General features: G+C 41.0%; 1 protein-coding gene and 1 non-coding gene across 2 annotated transcripts in view; both read right to left on the minus strand.

The window, feature by feature from the left end:
* LOC112084560 overlaps positions 1-19,777 on the minus strand; it is a gene marked incomplete at its 3' end in the record, with an annotated part of 134,264 nt that overhangs the window by 104,318 nt on the left and 10,169 nt on the right. The gene's annotated exons all lie outside the window — the stretch shown is intronic.
* On the minus strand, positions 18,688-18,793 carry LOC112084776. Its single transcript, XR_002898436.1, has one exon. It is a non-coding gene; the product is annotated as a small nucleolar RNA R71 (small nucleolar RNA).

Below are 19,777 nucleotides of genomic sequence, written 5' to 3' on the forward strand. Positions count from 1 at the left end.
GATCTTCCTTTTGATCGTTTCAATGCGCCGCAAGATGAGCCGTCCAGGGAACTTTCCACTTCCCGAGCGCTGAAGGTTTCTTCAACAAAGTTCGAGATATTTGAGTGCTCTTTCTACTGAAGTTGCAATCATGCCATTTGGATCCATATCCTGAAAGTTACGCTCCCCTGAATGCGAAGTGGTCCGAGTGCGACTTAGGCATGCGAGTTGGCCGAGCAGAGAACTGAACTGCAGAAAGACTCGCGGTTTACACCGACTTGGGCCAGCGACTTGGGACTAAAGATGACCAATTCGCACACATATCCTCTCCAGAATGCGTCTTGGTTGTGCGAGTTGAAGAGAAGAAAGCCTGAACAGCATAAACACTCGCGGTTTACACCTATATAGGCATGCAGCTGAGGCTGAAGGATTTAGGGCGCACAAAGCTGTTTCTATGGCTGTGCGACTTGGGCCTGCGACTTGGGAAGCACCTGAGCATCTCGCACACCAGCCACCAGACCCATCTGAGCCGGGTCAGTACCCAGATGTCCTGGGCTGGCTCTGTAACAACCTGGTCATTGAGTAAGTTCGGACAGGAGACCGCGGTTAAGTGCTGAGTCGTGAACGGACCAGGAAAATTTCAGTAAAGGCTGAGAGAGTTAGATTATGCCGAGAGAAGCAACTTTGGTCGAGCAAGAAAGAATTTAGCCGAGGGAAATAAAGATTCTGCCGAGAGAATTAGATTTCCGCCGAGGGATCAGGTTCTGGCCGAGGAAGCATGAGCAAGTCAGATCGTTGTGGGGCAATAGTAAAAATGCGGAAATCTGATGGGCGTTATGTGCGGATAATTACAGATGTGGTTTGTTCTGGTCCACACATTTGGCGCAGAATTAAGGGTGATTAGTGTTAGGTCTGATGACTAAGGTTTAAGAGTTTTTGACAAGTGTTTAGCATGTGGCAAACATGCAAAACCTCCCTGAAACCTATAAATAACCCTCCCTTAAGCTCAGGAAAATTCATCTCATAATCTGAGAAAGAATTCTTGAGAGAGAAAATAGTGAGAGAAAGGAGTGAGTTTGGGTATTTGGCGATAGGATTCTGCTTACGGGAACTGGACGCGCGGTGCTAGCTTAGCGAACGGTTGGTAAGCCGTAGAGTAAACCCTTTTGTTTTAATCTTGTCCTAGGCTAGTTATTCATTAGATCTATATGGTTTTAGATCTAGAGGAATACCGGAGTTAGGAACAAGAGGGGTTAAGATCGGTGCTGGACCTGCGTTATGGGTGAATTCCGGTTTTGTGTATGTTAATAGACTAACATGCAGATCAGGTCGAAAGAATAACCAGGGCGGTGTTATTCTGGTCTGGTGACGTGCTCGGTGAAAGGTTTGACGTATTATTTTCTATGGTTTTAAGGAAAATCGGATAGAAATGATACTGGGTAAATAAAATGATGAATGCAAGTAAAGGACCTCTTGTATGTCATATTTAATTGTTTCTGTCTTATTTGGTGATGCATCTAGGAAGTATAAATCATGATAGGATTTATACATTCTTAGAGTAGATGCAGTCGGCACGTCGACATACCTTATCTTTGTGGAGAAGGCCGCAGAGGTAGGAAGACTCAGAGGGTCGAAGGGTAGCTCCCTTGGCCGAACGCTGCCAGTACGGCGGTCCGATGCTATGTGATGGTATGTCAATAGATCAGTGCGAGGTCGCCAAGATGATCCTGTGTGGTGATTCGCAGGATCGTTGCAACTAGGGGAGTGGCCGATGCATTTAGAGGCCTCGCATTAGGAAATAAGATTGTTTGACATATAAGGACTTATGTCTTAGATTGCTTCCGCTTGTGCATACAATAATGCATTATGATTGATTATGTGATTGTTGGTGTGGGGACTGGGAACTAATGTGTTTTTAGTACCCACGGAGCTAACTGAGTATTGCTAGAATACTCATGATTCATTTGTTTTGCAGGTGACCAGTATTCGGGAATAGCTCAGGAAAGGCGGAACGGTAGGAGGCCGGAGTAGTTTTGGCTTGGCTTTTGCAAAACAAGGTTTCAAGTATGTACATAGTATCTTTTGGGCAGTAGGCCATGGCAGTCTCGCTATAATCGTTTTGTAAGACAATACTTTCAAGTTTAATAATATATAGTATGTTTTAAAAATAAAACTCGGCTTGTGTTCGTGATATAAGCTAGTCCAAGCTGAAACAACTCAAGACTAAGATACAGGTTGAAAAGCCTTAGGTCTTGGTTGAGAGGCGTGATTTTAGAAATGGTTTAACCTAAGTAGTATGGGCTGCTTTTGTCGAACTGTCTCTATTATCATCTTGTGGCGCTCTGGGTTCGTCCTAGTCTTAGTACGAATCGGGGGTGTTACAAAAGTTGGTATTAGAGCATGGTTTAACGATCATGCTCACGGGACAAGCCTTTTCAAATGTTTTATCGAGTCAAAAGTGTCGCAAAAGCCAATTAGGTTGGGCCGGTACGTTCTGTTTAGTCTAGGTTAGGACTTACCCTTGTGCATCATGCAGATGGCTGATAATCAAGGAGGACGGAATGTGCCGAGGGGTTTTTCATTGGGGATGGATGGTTCTCATGGTAGTTATGTGGAAGTATCATCAGATACGTAGATGTTTTCAGAGCCAAATGACTTCTTTGGGCAAGGGCCATTCGACTATGTGACTTAAGAACTTGTCACATAAACTAGTGCCTAACTACCACACATTTGGATTGATGCCCTTTATACTGCAACAGCAAAGGGATTGATAACCCTTTAAGAACCTAAAAATTATTAGTTATCAGTATCGGGTCCTCTTGGATTGAAGATTCAGCTGAATCATCAACACATTCCATTGCCATCATACAAGGTAACGATTACTGCCAATCTGTTTCTTCATCTGAAACATGGTTTCTTTCTACCTGAGTTGCTTCTTTAGGTGCTGGAGGTTGAAGTTGGGCTGGAAGATGTACAATCTTTCTTTCAAATCCCGGAGGCGAATCTGAACGACCAATCCCCGCGGTCAGAGGCCTTGCGACCGCGGGAAAAGGAGCCTTGGCCGCGGTCAGAGTGGTCGGACCCGCGGCTCCGAATGTGTTTTGCTCATAGTTTGCTTCCTCTTTCTTGTACTTGGTACGAACCTCTTCAGCTTCTTTCTATGGTAAACTAGCATCATCTGAACTCATACCAGGGTGTTGTTTTGCATCTTCATCAGGGTTTTTGGAAGATTTCTTAGAAAATCTCACACTTGGCTCGATGTCAGGCCTTTGTCCCATTGTTGCATCAATCTCTCGTGCCTTGAGCTCGAGTTTGTTCAGCCTGTGCTCAATCTCCTGAAACTCTTCATATGTCTTCTCTCTATACCAGAAGGTGAATTCTCCAACTTCTTTGATCTCCTGCTTTGATTTGACAATATCACTTGAGTTTTGTATGATGTCGTACCCTTGCCTTGTCTGCTCTGCTGCGACTTGGTTGATCATTCCAGCTAGTGTTTGTGCGTCCTTGTGGGTTTGTTCTTCCAGCACTCATACTGGTTTATCATCCCTTCGAGATGTCCCAAACGTTTGCTGATCCTCAAGTTATCCTCTTGCTGACTAGGGTTCTGCGGTAGAGGATGGTAGGCGTGTGGCTCGAAATAGATTTGGAGGAGGACCATAAGGATCTTCCCGGCGTCAAGTAGGCTCCCTGCGCCGGTAGTATTTATGATTCAGATGGCTGTATCGATCCATGTAGCTAAGATCTCAAGCTTGATGTTCTTCTCTGCGTCTAGTGGCTTGAGGAGTGTTGTAGAAACCTCCCTCATAGTAGGGATTTCTATTTATAGGGTCCATTGCTTCGGGAATGGAACAAAAGAACCGTAAAATGGAAATATGCAGAAAAAGGGTTCTAGAGTCGATTTACCAACATTTCTTAGGGTTTTGGGGAAAAGAAAACGCATGCCTTCCCCGGCAACGGTGCCAAAAACTTGATGTGTGCTGTCGTGAGGGTTGTCAAGTTTTACCCTAAATGAAATCAATAGCCGCAAGTGCACAGCTGATTGATTGTAGTACTTAGGGATCGAATCCACAGGGAAGGAGGATCTTTCCTGCAAAAGCCTTTGAAAGAAGTATATAGAGTAAGGAAATCTAGAACCAGGCAATTTTTGTAAGGGTTTTAGTGGTGTCTTTAAAACGTAAAAACTAATCTTAACGAGAAAATACGAGAATTAAAATGACCTAATAACTAAACTTAATGAACTCGACTAAAAACGAGAAAAACGGCTAAACCTAATTGCTTAAATGAAAATCGATTAAGAGAATGAAAATGATAAAATAAAGATTGAAATAAAATCGATGTAAATCTATAGAAAAGAAGGCGCTGGGTTTCCGGGAAGTTTTCTCTGGGGTATGAACAATTCAAAACATTGCTAAAGAGTAAATTTTATAAGATCTTAGCTTAAAATTTTTGAACTAGAGTCCAAGACGTATGAATACGCCACTGTCGTGATCATAGACAACTATCTATCTCAACCCTGACCAGTTTAAGACTCGTCAACATTCACAAATCGTCCATAGGTAGGTTTCCACTCCTATGTTTGTTTTGTTCTCCCAAACTAGATGTGACACCAGATGAACACTTTCGTGTCACCAAGCATCTGGATCAGATTGTAGTTCATGACACTACTCTCATGCAGTAAAAGTAAATTCAGAAGAAAAAGTTCTAAGATTCAACTTCAATAGCTCATGGAATCCTCATCAAACATATATATCCCCATCGAAAATCCCTTAGCCCCAACAATAAAACTACTCAGACATGATGAACGAAATCAAAAACATAGTATAAAAAAGTAGACTAATAAATGAAATTGAAAAATAAAGAACAAGAGTTCAAGAGATAGACTCTCTCCTTAAACCTAAAAACAAAAGCTTAAAGTAAATTTCTTCTAAAGTATTTCGTCTCTCTTAAAAACGACTTAAATGTTAAGTATTTATAGTCTCCAATGCTCTCTGGTGTCTAGGGTTCCAGAATTGAGGCTGAGAAAATGATTTTGGACTTCTGAAATAGGCCTTCTAACTAGGAGTTGGCTGGCCGTGGTCGGGAAGTGTGTGGCCGCGGGGAATGGGTGCTTGGCCGCGGTCGGGTAGCCTCTGACCGTGGTGAAATGGCTGTTGGCCACGGGTAGGAAATGCTTGCCGGCTGGTTTACGAGACATCTTGCTCTTCGCATATCTTTTGATTGAACCGTTGGATTGCCAAGCTGTAAAGTGAGCTGGAAAGCTGATAGTTCCATCTTTGAGATCTCCAAATTTGAGCTGGATCAGACGGTGAGAAGGCCTTCAATCGGGGGTGAACTTCTGAAGGTTTGACTCTGAGCTGAAAATCTGGTCTTCTGTCCATTTTGTTAAGCTTTTCCATAAGTTTCCTGAAAATAGTCTTGGAACTAAAGATACTTCAAAAACGTAATAAAAGTACTTGAAAGCAATAAAAAACATAGAAAAAGTATTTCAAAATGATCCATAAAAGTTATCACAATACAGTGTTATCAGTCTTCTTCTCAAGTCTTAACTCTCACTCCTGGGAAGTTGGATGGTGGAGCTGTGAAATACAAGGTTAAAGGAAATGGAAGATCAAGACTATTTGCCAAAGTCAGAGCTATCCTCACACAAGAGTTCAAGGAAAAGGGATCTGATGGTGTTCAAGAGCTAATGGACAAGGACCTCATGCTTGAAATCGTGGACAAGACAAGGAGCATCAAAGCTCCTCCTCACCCTCACTAAGAAAAAAGTGTAAGAACTCAAACTTAGAGACTTAAAACAAAGTGCCCTTGGGAGACACCCCAAACTTATCCTTGTAAATAGTTCTTTCTTGCTTTCTTTTGCTGTTTTTTGGATGTTTTGATGTTTTGTTTAAGTGTGGACAGGTTCTAGAACGGTTTAAGTGCAGTCTTAAAGGAAATGGAGCAAGGAAAAGATGCAAAATTGGCTGAGGTTTGCATTCATATCGACATGCACCAAGTCGATAATATGGTCAATATGAACATGTTTCAAAATCCGAAAGAATATCGACCATATTATCGACATGTCTGGCCTCGGTGTGGAGCAGGAAGAGATGAAATCCCACAAGGCACCGTGCTTATAATCATCGATATTTTGGTTAATAATTTGTATGATGTCGTACCCTTGCCTTGTCTGCTCTGCTGCGACTTGGTTGATCATTCCAGCTAGTGTTTGTGCGTCCTTGTGGGTTTGTTCTTCCAGCACTCATACTGGTTTATCATCCCTTCGAGATGTCCCAAACGTTTGCTGATCCTCAAGTTATCCTCTTGCTGACTAGGGTTCTGCGGTAGAGGATGGTAGGCGTGTGGCTCGAAATAGATTTGGAGGAGGACCATAAGGATCTTCCCGGCGTCAAGTAGGCTCCCTGCGCCGGTAGTATTTATGATTCAGATGGCTGTATCGATCCATGTAGCTAAGATCTCAAGCTTGATGTTCTTCTCTGCGTCTAGTGGCTTGAGGAGTGTTGTAGAAACCTCCCTCATAGTAGGGATTTCTATTTATAGGGTCCATTGCTTCGGGAATGGAACAAAAGAACCGTAAAATGGAAATATGCAGAAAAAGGGTTCTAGAGTCGATTTACCAACATTTCTTAGGGTTTTGGGGAAAAGAAAACGCATGCCTTCCCCAGCAACGGTGCCAAAAACTTGATGTGTGCTGTCGTGAGGGTTGTCAAGTTTTACCCTAAATGAAATCAATAGCCGCAAGTGCACAGCTGATTGATTGTAGTACTTAGGGATCGAATCCACAGGGAAGGAGGATCTTTCCTGCAAAAGCCTTTGAAAGAAGTATATAGAGTAAGGAAATCTAGAACCAGGCAATTTTTGTAAGGGTTTTAGTGGTGTCTTTAAAACGTAAAAACTAATCTTAACGAGAAAATACGAGAATTAAAATGACCTAATAACTAAACTTAATGAACTCGACTAAAAACGAGAAAAACGGCTAAACCTAATTGCTTAAATGAAAATCGATTAAGAGAATGAAAATGATAAAATAAAGATTGAAATAAAATCGATGTAAATCTATAGAAAAGAAGGCGCTGGGTTTCCGGGAAGTTTTCTCTGGGGTATGAACAATTCAAAACATTGCTAAAGAGTAAATTTTATAAGATCTTAGCTTAAAATTTTTGAACTAGAGTCCAAGACGTATGAATACGCCACTGTCGTGATCATAGACAACTATCTATCTCAACCCTGACCAGTTTAAGACTCGTCAACATTCACAAATCGTCCATAGGTAGGTTTCCACTCCTATGTTTGTTTTGTTCTCCCAAACTAGATGTGACACCGGATGAACACTTTCGTGTCACCAAGCATCTGGATCAGATTGTAGTTCATGACACTACTCTCATGCAGTAAAAGTAAATTCAGAAGAAAAAGTTCTAAGATTCAACTTCAATAGCTCATGGAATCCTCATCAAACATATATATCCCCATCGAAAATCCCTTAGCCCCAACAATAAAACTACTCAGACATGATGAACGAAATCAAAAACATAGTATAAAAAAGTAGACTAATAAATGAAATTGAAAAATAAAGAACAAGAGTTCAAGAGATAGACTCTCTCCTTAAACCTAAAAACAAAAGCTTAAAGTAAATTTCTTCTAAAGTATTTTGTCTCTCTTAAAAACGACTTAAATGTTAAGTATTTATAGTCTCCAATGCTCTCTGGTGTCTAGGGTTCCGGAATTGAGGCTGAGAAAATGATTTTGGACTTTTGAAATAGGCCTTCTAACTAGGAGTTGGCTGGCCGTGGTCGGGAAGTGCGTGGCCGCGGGGAATGGGTGCTTGGCCGCGGTCGGGTAACCTCTGACCGTGGTGAAATGGCTGTTGGCCACGGGTAGAAAATGCTTGTCGGCTGGTTTACGGGACATCTTGCTCTTCGCATATCTTTTGATTGAACCGTTGGATTTCCAAGCTGTAAAGTGAGCTGGAAAGCTGATAGTTCCATCTTTGAGATCTCCAAATTTGAGCTGGATCAGACGTTGAGAAGGCCTTCAATCGGGGGTGAACTTCTGAAGGTTTGACTCTGAGCTGAAAATCTGGTCTTCTGTCCATTTTGTTAAGCTTTTCCATAAGTTTCCTGAAAATAGTCTTGGAACTAAAGATACTTGAAAAACGTAATAAAAGTACTTGAAAGCAATAAAAAACATAGAAAAAGTATTTCAAAATGATCCATAAAAGTTATCACAATACGATGTTATCAGTCTTCTTCTCAAGTCTTAACTCTCACTCCTGGGAAGTTGGATGGTGGAGCTGTGGAATACAAGGTTAAAGGAAATGGAAGATCAAGACTATTTGCCAAAGTCAGAGCTATCCTCACACAAGAGTTCAAGGAAAAGGGATCTGATGGTGTTCAAGAGCTAATGGACAAGGACCTCATGCTTGAAATCGTGGACAAGACAAGGAGCATCAAAGCTCCTCCTCACCCTCACTAAGAAAAAAGTGTAAGAACTCAAACTTAGAGACTTAAAACAAAGTGCCCTTGGGAGACACCCCAAACTTATCCTTGTAAATAGTTCTTTCTTGCTTTCTTTTGCTGTTTTTTGGATGTTTTGATGTTTTGTTTAAGTGTGGACAGGTTCTAGAACGGTTTAAGTGCAGTCTTAAAGGAAATGGAGCAAGGAAAAGATGCAAAATTGGCTGAGGTTTGCATTCATATCGACATGCACCAAGTCGATAATATGGTCAATATGAACATGTTTCAAAATCCGAAAGAATATCGACCATATTATCGACATGTCTGGCCTCGGTGTGGAGCAGGAAGAGATGAAATCCCACAAGGCACCGTGCTTATAATCATCGATATTTTGGTTAATAATTTGTATGATGTCGTACCCTTGCCTTGTCTGCTCTGCTGCGACTTGGTTGATCATTCCAGCTAGTGTTTGTGCGTCCTTGTGGGTTTGTTCTTCCAGCACTCATACTGGTTTATCATCCCTTCGAGATGTCCCAAACGTTTGCTGATCCTCAAGTTATCCTCTTGCTGACTAGGGTTCTGCGGTAGAGGATGGTAGGCGTGTGGCTCGAAATAGATTTGGAGGAGGACCATAAGGATCTTCCCGGCGTCAAGTAGGCTCCCTGCGCCGGTAGTATTTATGATTCAGATGGCTGTATCGATCCATGTAGCTAAGATCTCAAGCTTGATGTTCTTCTCTGCGTCTGGTGGCTTGAGGAGTGTTGTAGAAACCTCCCTCATAGTAGGGATTTCTATTTATAGGGTCCATTGCTTCGGGAATGGAACAAAAGAACCGTAAAATGGAAATATGCAGAAAAAGGGTTCTAGAGTCGATTTACCAACATTTCTTAGGGTTTTGGGGAAAAGAAAACGCATGCCTTCCCCGGCAACGGTGCCAAAAACTTGATGTGTGCTGTCGTGAGGGTTGTCAAGTTTTACCCTAAATGAAATCAATAGCCGCAAGTGCACAGCTGATTGATTGTAGTACTTAGGGATCGAATCCACAGGGAAGGAGGATCTTTCCTGCAAAAGCCTTTGAAAGAAGTATATAGAGTAAGGAAATCTAGAACCAGGCAATTTTTGTAAGGGTTTTAGTGGTGTCTTTAAAACGTAAAAACTAATCTTAACGAGAAAATACGAGAATTAAAATGACCTAATAACTAAACTTAATGAACTCGACTAAAAACGAGAAAAACGGCTAAACCTAATTGCTTAAATGAAAATCGATTAAGAGAATGAAAATGATAAAATAAAGATTGAAATAAAATCGATGTAAATCTATAGAAAAGAAGGCGCTGGGTTTCCGGGAAGTTTTCTCTGGGGTATGAACAATTCAAAACATTGCTAAAGAGTAAATTTTATAAGATCTTAGCTTAAAATTTTTGAACTAGAGTCCAAGACGTATGAATACGCCACTGTCGTGATCATAGACAACTATCTATCTCAACCCTGACCAGTTTAAGACTCGTCAACATTCACAAATCGTCCATAGGTAGGTTTCCACTCCTATGTTTGTTTTGTTCTCCCAAACTAGATGTGACACCAGATGAACACTTTCGTGTCACCAAGCATCTGGATCAGATTGTAGTTCATGACACTACTCTCATGCAGTAAAAGTAAATTCAGAAGAAAAAGTTCTAAGATTCAACTTCAATAGCTCATGGAATCCTCATCAAACATATATATCCCCATCGAAAATCCCTTAGCCCCAACAATAAAACTACTCAGACATGATGAACGAAATCAAAAACATAGTATAAAAAAGTAGACTAATAAATGAAATTGAAAAATAAAGAACAAGAGTTCAAGAGATAGACTCTCTCCTTAAACCTAAAAACAAAAGCTTAAAGTAAATTTCTTCTAAAGTATTTCGTCTCTCTTAAAAACGACTTAAATGTTAAGTATTTATAGTCTCCAATGCTCTCTGGTGTCTAGGGTTCCAGAATTGAGGCTGAGAAAATGATTTTGGACTTCTGAAATAGGCCTTCTAACTAGGAGTTGGCTGGCCGTGGTCGGGAAGTGTGTGGCCGCGGGGAATGGGTGCTTGGCCGCGGTCGGGTAGCCTCTGACCGTGGTGAAATGGCTGTTGGCCACGGGTAGGAAATGCTTGCCGGCTGGTTTACGATACATCTTGCTCTTCGCATATCTTTTGATTGAACCGTTGGATTGCCAAGCTGTAAAGTGAGCTGGAAAGCTGATAGTTCCATCTTTGAGATCTCCAAATTTGAGCTGGATCAGACGGTGAGAAGGCCTTCAATCGGGGGTGAACTTCTGAAGGTTTGACTCTGAGCTGAAAATCTGGTCTTCTGTCCATTTTGTTAAGCTTTTCCATAAGTTTCCTGAAAATAGTCTTGGAACTAAAGATACTTCAAAAACGTAATAAAAGTACTTGAAAGCAATAAAAAACATAGAAAAAGTATTTCAAAATGATCCATAAAAGTTATCACAATACAGTGTTATCAGTCTTCTTCTCAAGTCTTAACTCTCACTCCTGGGAAGTTGGATGGTGGAGCTGTGAAATACAAGGTTAAAGGAAATGGAAGATCAAGACTATTTGCCAAAGTCAGAGCTATCCTCACACAAGAGTTCAAGGAAAAGGGATCTGATGGTGTTCAAGAGCTAATGGACAAGGACCTCATGCTTGAAATCGTGGACAAGACAAGGAGCATCAAAGCTCCTCCTCACCCTCACTAAGAAAAAAGTGTAAGAACTCAAACTTAGAGACTTAAAACAAAGTGCCCTTGGGAGACACCCCAAACTTATCCTTGTAAATAGTTCTTTCTTGCTTTCTTTTGCTGTTTTTTGGATGTTTTGATGTTTTGTTTAAGTGTGGACAGGTTCTAGAACGGTTTAAGTGCAGTCTTAAAGGAAATGGAGCAAGGAAAAGATGCAAAATTGGCTGAGGTTTGCATTCATATCGACATGCACCAAGTCGATAATATGGTCAATATGAACATGTTTCAAAATCCGAAAGAATATCGACCATATTATCGACATGTCTGGCCTCGGTGTGGAGCAGGAAGAGATGAAATCCCACAAGGCACCGTGCTTATAATCATCGATATTTTGGTTAATAATTTGTATGATGTCGTACCCTTGCCTTGTCTGCTCTGCTGCGACTTGGTTGATCATTCCAGCTAGTGTTTGTGCGTCCTTGTGGGTTTGTTCTTCCAGCACTCATACTGGTTTATCATCCCTTCGAGATGTCCCAAACGTTTGCTGATCCTCAAGTTATCCTCTTGCTGACTAGGGTTCTGCGGTAGAGGATGGTAGGCGTGTGGCTCGAAATAGATTTGGAGGAGGACCATAAGGATCTTCCCGGCGTCAAGTAGGCTCCCTGCGCCGGTAGTATTTATGATTCAGATGGCTGTATCGATCCATGTAGCTAAGATCTCAAGCTTGATGTTCTTCTCTGCGTCTAGTGGCTTGAGGAGTGTTGTAGAAACCTCCCTCATAGTAGGGATTTCTATTTATAGGGTCCATTGCTTCGGGAATGGAACAAAAGAACCGTAAAATGGAAATATGCAGAAAAAGGGTTCTAGAGTCGATTTACCAACATTTCTTAGGGTTTTGGGGAAAAGAAAACGCATGCCTTCCCCAGCAACGGTGCCAAAAACTTGATGTGTGCTGTCGTGAGGGTTGTCAAGTTTTACCCTAAATGAAATCAATAGCCGCAAGTGCACAGCTGATTGATTGTAGTACTTAGGGATCGAATCCACAGGGAAGGAGGATCTTTCCTGCAAAAGCCTTTGAAAGAAGTATATAGAGTAAGGAAATCTAGAACCAGGCAATTTTTGTAAGGGTTTTAGTGGTGTCTTTAAAACGTAAAAACTAATCTTAACGAGAAAATACGAGAATTAAAATGACCTAATAACTAAACTTAATGAACTCGACTAAAAACGAGAAAAACGGCTAAACCTAATTGCTTAAATGAAAATCGATTAAGAGAATGAAAATGATAAAATAAAGATTGAAATAAAATCGATGTAAATCTATAGAAAAGAAGGCGCTGGGTTTCCGGGAAGTTTTCTCTGGGGTATGAACAATTCAAAACATTGCTAAAGAGTAAATTTTATAAGATCTTAGCTTAAAATTTTTGAACTAGAGTCCAAGACGTATGAATACGCCACTGTCGTGATCATAGACAACTATCTATCTCAACCCTGACCAGTTTAAGACTCGTCAACATTCACAAATCGTCCATAGGTAGGTTTCCACTCCTATGTTTGTTTTGTTCTCCCAAACTAGATGTGACACCGGATGAACACTTTCGTGTCACCAAGCATCTGGATCAGATTGTAGTTCATGACACTACTCTCATGCAGTAAAAGTAAATTCAGAAGAAAAAGTTCTAAGATTCAACTTCAATAGCTCATGGAATCCTCATCAAACATATATATTTCCATCGAAAATCCCTTAGCCCCAACAATAAAACTACTCAGACATGATGAACGAAATCAAAAACATAGTATAAAAAAGTAGACTAATAAATGAAATTGAAAAATAAAGAACAAGAGTTCAAGAGATAGACTCTCTCCTTAAACCTAAAAACAAAAGCTTAAAGTAAATTTCTTCTAAAGTATTTTGTCTCTCTTAAAAACGACTTAAATGTTAAGTATTTATAGTCTCCAATGCTCTCTGGTGTCTAGGGTTCCGGAATTGAGGCTGAGAAAATGATTTTGGACTTTTGAAATAGGCCTTCTAACTAGGAGTTGGCTGGCCGTGGTCGGGAAGTGCGTGGCCGCGGGGAATGGGTGCTTGGCCGCGGTCGGGTAACCTCTGACCGTGGTGAAATGGCTGTTGGCCACGGGTAGAAAATGCTTGTCGGCTGGTTTACGGGACATCTTGCTCTTCGCATATCTTTTGATTGAACCGTTGGATTGCCAAGCTGTAAAGTGTGCTGGAAAGCTGATAGTTCCATCTTTGAGATCTCCAAATTTGAGCTGGATCAGACAGTGAGAAGGCCTTCAATCGGGGGTGAACTTCTGAAGGTTTGACTCTGAGCTGAAAATCTGGTCTTCTATCCATTTTGTTAAGCTTTTCCATAAGTTTCCTGAAAATAGTCTTGGAACTACAGATACTAGAAAAACATAATAAAAGTACTTGAAAGCAATAAAAAACATAGAAAAAGTATTTCAAAATGATCCATAAAAGTTATCACAATACGGTGTTATCAGTCTTCTTCTCAAGTCTTAACTCTCACTCCTGGGAAGTTGGATGGTGGAGCTGTGGAATACAAGGTTAAAGGAAATGGAAGATCAAGACTATTTGCCAAAGTCAGAGCTATCCTCACACAAGAGTTCAAGGAAAAGGGATCTGATGGTGTTCAAGAGCTAATGGACAAGGACCTCATGCTTGAAATCGTGGACAAGACAAGAAGCATCAAAGCTCCTCCTCACCCTCACTAAGAAAAAAGTGTAAGAACTCAAACTTAGAGACTTAAAACAAAGTGCCCTTGGGAGACACCCCAAACTTATCCTTGTAAATAGTTCTTTCTTGCTTTCTTTTGCTGTTTTTTGGATGTATTGAAGTTTTGTTTAAGTGTGGACAGGTTCTAGAACGGTTTAAGTGCAGTCTTAAAGGAAATGGAGCAAGGAAAAGATGCAAAATTGGCTGAGGTTTGCATTCATATCGACATGCACCAAGTCGATAATATGGTCGATATGAACATGTTTCAAAATCCGAAAGAATATCGACCATATTATTGACATGTCTGGCCTTGGTGTGGAGCAGGAAGAGATGAAATCCCACAAGGCACCGTGCTTATAATCATCGATATTTTGGTTAATAATTTGAACCCAGGGAGCCGATGAAATATCGACCAAAATATCGACATTATGCATGTCGATATGAATGTGGCGCTCCCTTGTGTCCAGTGCTCCATAGGACGGTTCAGGAAAAGTCAACGCTCCAGCTGCATCCCTCTCCAACACTTATACCATGAAAGGTACCACTCTGAGTCTTGTAAATACCATTTTGCATTTTTCTTTTCCATTTTGCATTTTGTGTTTGATTTAGACTCCTCTCTTATGCTTTTATAACACAAGGGACTATGTTATTTAAGTGTGGGGGAGGGGTTTAGTATTGCTAATCATGTTTGCTCTTGTTATTATTTTACTTTGCATTTTGAGTGTGCATCCATTTGCATAGAAAAACCAATAACTTGAAAAATCTGAAAAAATTTCACAAAAAAATGTTCATTTAGCTGCATTCATATTTTAGGATTGAGTCTAGAGTCTCATAATCATATAGGTTTGCATCATTTGCATGGGATTAATGAGTGGTTTCTTTGAGAGAGCATCATCTTAAGAATTTAGTTCATGGCCCTAGTTATTAGTTCTTTGATGCTTGCAAGTGATGAAATGTGTAGCATTGTTTAGACCTTGATTGAAACAAGCTTTTAATTGAACTCAGCCTTAGCAAGTGGAACTTTTAACCTGACTTTGAATTATCAAGTGATGTTTGCTCAGATGAACTTGTGGATACATATACATATTTGGGTTATCTTTTTCCTTTTTGCCACTCTTGTTAACCCAAGTAGCTAATGTCCATCATTGAGACAGTTTTCCCTGCCCTTAACTAAGCCATCTTTGAAGCCTAAACACTCTAGCTAGCGATGTGAGGCCTTGTTTTGAATAAACTTGACAGAAAGTGTTGGGTTTAGAGCGACAAGAATAGCTGTCATGTAGATCTAGCTCTGCATCATGAGACTAGAGTAGGTTAGGAGGGGAATTTTGGGAATCAGTGAGTGGAAAAGAGAGAGATTGTGATGAGAACTAGGGGATGGAAAAGAAAAGAAAGTGGACTGGGGCCTAGTGTTCAAAGAAAATAAAGCTCTTGTGTTGAAAAGGAAAAGACTAGCTTCTAAGTGAAAAGAAAGAAAGAAAAGAAGCCAAAAGACTCAAGTGTCTAAAGAGATAAGAAAAGAGGCTAAAGTGCGTTAAGTGAGTGATATGTCTATATTTTGAATCATTTAAACTGCATTCTAGAGTCCAAATCATGTGTTTTCTCATTTATTTTAGGTCTTTAGGCATCAAAATAGGCTTTAGGATTTGCATTTGGTCCCAAAGAGTTTTGCATGGTTTGGAGTCTTTATCAGGTGCTTTGGAGGGTATTTGGAGCTCAAGAGGAATATCAGGAGTTGAAACGGTGAAGAAAAGGGTCAAAAATGGTGAAAACCGCTTGGAGGAATTTCTCGGCGAAAACTCGTACCGGCTGGATCAGAATATCGGCTAGAATCGCTATCGGGTGGTCTTTACCGGCTAAAAATCATTCCCGGATGAAAACTCCATCGGGTGAAATTTTATGCCGAGGCGAGAAGTTTTTATCGGCTAAAAAGCTTACCATGACACATGTTTCTCGGACATTTTCCTTATCGCGGGAAGTATTTCTCGGCTAAAATCCATTTTCACCAGCGCACATCAAAGATCGCAAATCCGGGGAATCTTCTGGTCCGAATCAGCTGACGGGGTCCGTATCAAAATTGGAGATAATCAAGTCATGATCCCAGAACAGTTGGAATCATAGAATTTGTAGAAGTGAGTAGAGAGATATCACCACCGGAAGACACACCTGTCTCGCATGCATTCAAAAGCCGATCCGATGGATTTCGAAGATTACGTAGGACGATGCCCTTCGAGCTCGAATCAGTTTATAGGGCCTTCATCAATGTTTGAGATCATTGAGCGCTCTTTCCGGAACACCTGAGATCGCTCAATTTGAAGCGGTGATTTGGAAGATACCGTCTCCGGAAGAGACATCGGTCTAAAAGCTGTTTTTCCAGTCATTCCAATGTGGTGCAAAGATGAGAAATCCGGGGAGCCTTCCACTTCCCAAGCGCCGATGTTTTCTTCACCAATGTTTGAGCTGAATGAGTTATCTTGATTATGGAATATGTTTACAGGGCATTTGGAGTTGTATGCTGAAAGTTATTGCCACCGGAAGACGAGTTGATCGGTACGAGCCCAAAGAGTTGCGATACGCACTAAGTGTTTCTACAGACCTCGGCAGCATTACCTCGACATTGCTTAGGCCGAGGCTCGTCCCCTGAAGCTCTTTAGATTAGACCTCGTACTAACTCCTCTGTATGTCAAGATCGAGGCATGCATGCTGGAGAAGTGAAGCTGAAAACGACTAAGTGTTGAGCGTGAACCTCGGCTTAAAGACCTCGGTATTGCATGCCGGACTTCATCTTCCTGAACCCCTCGACTACCAAGATGCAAGAACAAGTTGACTCGGAATGCACGTGAAGATGGATTGAAGACTAGGGTTATTGCATGTTCTTGACGTGTTCTTCATGGGATCTTCATCTTGATCTTTCCTCACGTGCACCCCTCGGCATCACGACCTCGGCTTCACACTCTCACACACGGAGGTGCTCACCCGACGACCCAAGAAGAGCGTTCAGTACCCGGTTTGTTCCGAGCTGACCCGCGACACTTATCCTTCACTATAAATAGATTTTAGGACCAGAAACTTAATCATCTTTTATCTTATCTTATTTCCTGCCTGTTTTAGCTTTAAGAACTTGCATCTTTTGTGAAACTTGATTAATCTGATCTGATATCTCGTTTTCACGTAAGAATCTCGTTCTTGTTCATTTCTTTTATTCACCAGGATTACAGCTTCTAATCATGACCAGCTACACGTCTTGCAAAGGATTTAGTGAGCTCGTTATGATTAGTGAGTATTCCACTTAAGAGGCGTTAGATTGGTGGATTAGGGTGTTTCCAAGATAGATTAGTGAGTTAAGGGGTCTAGCTTGCATGTTTCATTCCTTAGCCATTCATGTACTCTAAGCTGGATCCAAGCACATCACTTGCGGTTCAGATCTGACCCTTTCCTTGCATCAAAAGTGTTTGAGGAAATGTCTGAACTAATCGGCTCAGGGTTTAAGAGTCTTTCATCGCGAGAATGATAGTTTGTTCACTTAAATGACTTACTGAACTGGATCTTAAAGTTGACTGATTCATGCTTCTCAAAAGCGATTTTGGTATGAAAGAGGATCAGTTTAGATGTTTTTGATACCTTCATGAGAGGATTATCATATTTTGAGTTCATGTTAAATGAAAATTTTTGCTAATATTGATTCATTAACTCGCTAGTTTAGCTTGGAGACACTCGAGTCCTTTATCCTGTCTAAAGCCTCTGCCTTTATCATCTATTATCATATTCCGATCATCTGCTTGTTTTCTTGTTATCATTTGCATCTTCATCTAGTCTAAATATCATCGCTTGCTTTATTTTCATGTTTATTTTCTTGTTAAGTATATTAGTTACCAAAAACTCTTGCTTGATCATCTTGAATTAAGATTACAAGTAACATAGATTAGTGCCTCTCCACAAGTTTGGTTTGATAACCCCTTGTAATACAAGACAGGGATTGATAACCTCTACAAAGAGTGAAAACTCTTAGTTATCAATTGGCGCCGTTGCCAACTTGTGGGAGCATTAGTCTCTTATTTGTTCTTGAGATCAAAACTTTACTTTCTTTTGTTTTACTAACTCTTTTGCAAGTTCTGGCTTTGCTCTCAGGTGCATGAAAACCAGGTCTCGCAGCACAGAACCGCCTCTCCCTTACGACAATAACATAAACAGAACCAAAAGGAGGGCACGCGAGAGAGAAAAGTACTTTGAACGGCTTGGAATGGCAGAACAGCAAAGGATCGAGCACCAGGCTCAGGCTAATCAAGCGCAAGCCGAGAGGAATAAACAGCAAGCCTATGTTAATCAACAACGGGCTCAGAGAAATGAACGGCTTGCTCAACAAAACCAACATCAAGCCAAAAGAAATGAGCAACAAGCCCACCATGTTCCTCCGCCTCCACCACCAGCTCAGAGACAACCTCCTCCGGTCTTCATTGGCGAAAATGACCGAGCAAACGTGCGTCAATATAGAGCCGGGATCCAGGCACCACCTGTGCAAAATAACAACTTTGAAGTTAAAGCTTCCCTGCTCAATATGGTGCAGAACACCAAGTTTCACGGTCTACCCGGAGAGGATCCTCTAGAGCATCTAGATCAATTTGATCGAGTTTGCGACCTGACAAAGATAAACGGGGTATCCGAAGATAGTTTCAATTTACGCCTGTTCCCATTCAGCCTCGGTGATAAAGCTCACCAAAGGGAAAAGAACCTCATGAGGGGTTCTATACAAACGTGGGAGCAATGTAAGCTAGTGTTCTTGTCAAAGTTCTTCTCCACTTCACGCACGACCAAACTGAGGAATCAGATCTCCAGCTTCACACAACACACCACGAGAGCTTTAGTGAAGCTTGGGAACGGTTCAGAAGCTATACCAACCAATGCCCACACCACGGCTTCTCGGAGGCCTCCCTCCTGAGTACTTAATACCGAGGCGCCCTCCCCAAGATCCGGAACCAACTTGATACAGCCTCCAACGGATATTTTCTTGGGAAATAGATAAACGCAGCAATGGAGCTAGTGGAGAACCTTGCAATGTCTAATGACACGTATGGAGAATATTTTGATAGAGCAAACCGTTCAGAGGGATCTAGTAAAGAGCAGCGAATGGAGAAAGATATCAGAGAGCTACAGAGCAAGCTTGACAAGGTTCTCATGGCTACACAAAGCCAATACACTTGGTTGGCGAGTTCGATGAGTAAGGACCGAGCTCTGATAATGTCAATGAAGATGGTCTAACTCAAGAAGAGATTAACTACATAGGGAATCAACAAAGGTATTGATAACTTAGAGTTTTCAAGGCTCTAAATGAGGGGTTATCAATCCCTTTGGTCACTTTGCAGTACAAAGGGTGTCAATCCATCATGTGTAGACACTAAGATGCAGTATAAGTTCTTAATTCAAGCCAAATGAGTGAGGTTTTGATGATTAATGACAACTAAGAATGTAAAAACAAGGATTAAAGCTAATGATCAACTTAAACAAGCAAGTAAATGAGCTAAATGAGATAAGAATGTATGTATGATGATGAGAAAGGTCTTAGACATGATAGTGCATTAGGGTGCCTTTAGTGTTAAACTAGTGAGCTAATGAATCATGTGATCAAGCAAACCATTCAACTTAAACATCATTAATTAAGTTAATCCTCTCATGAAGGTATCAACTTCTATGCTAAAACAGTTTCTAACCTAATCATCATTAGTGAAACATGAATCAACAAGCATTGAGAACCAGTTTAATCTGTCATTTAAGCATATAGAGAATCATTCCCATGATGAATAACACTTAAACCTCTAACAACCTTGGTTCAGGCATTTCATCAAACACTTTTGGTGCATGAAATGCGTATGGATCTAGCATTAAGAACAGGTTGTAGAGAATGG

Source organism: Eutrema salsugineum, unplaced genomic scaffold, assembly GCF_000478725.1.
Source record: "Eutrema salsugineum unplaced genomic scaffold, Eutsalg1_0 scaffold_4, whole genome shotgun sequence".
Taxonomy (NCBI): domain Eukaryota; kingdom Viridiplantae; phylum Streptophyta; class Magnoliopsida; order Brassicales; family Brassicaceae; genus Eutrema; species Eutrema salsugineum.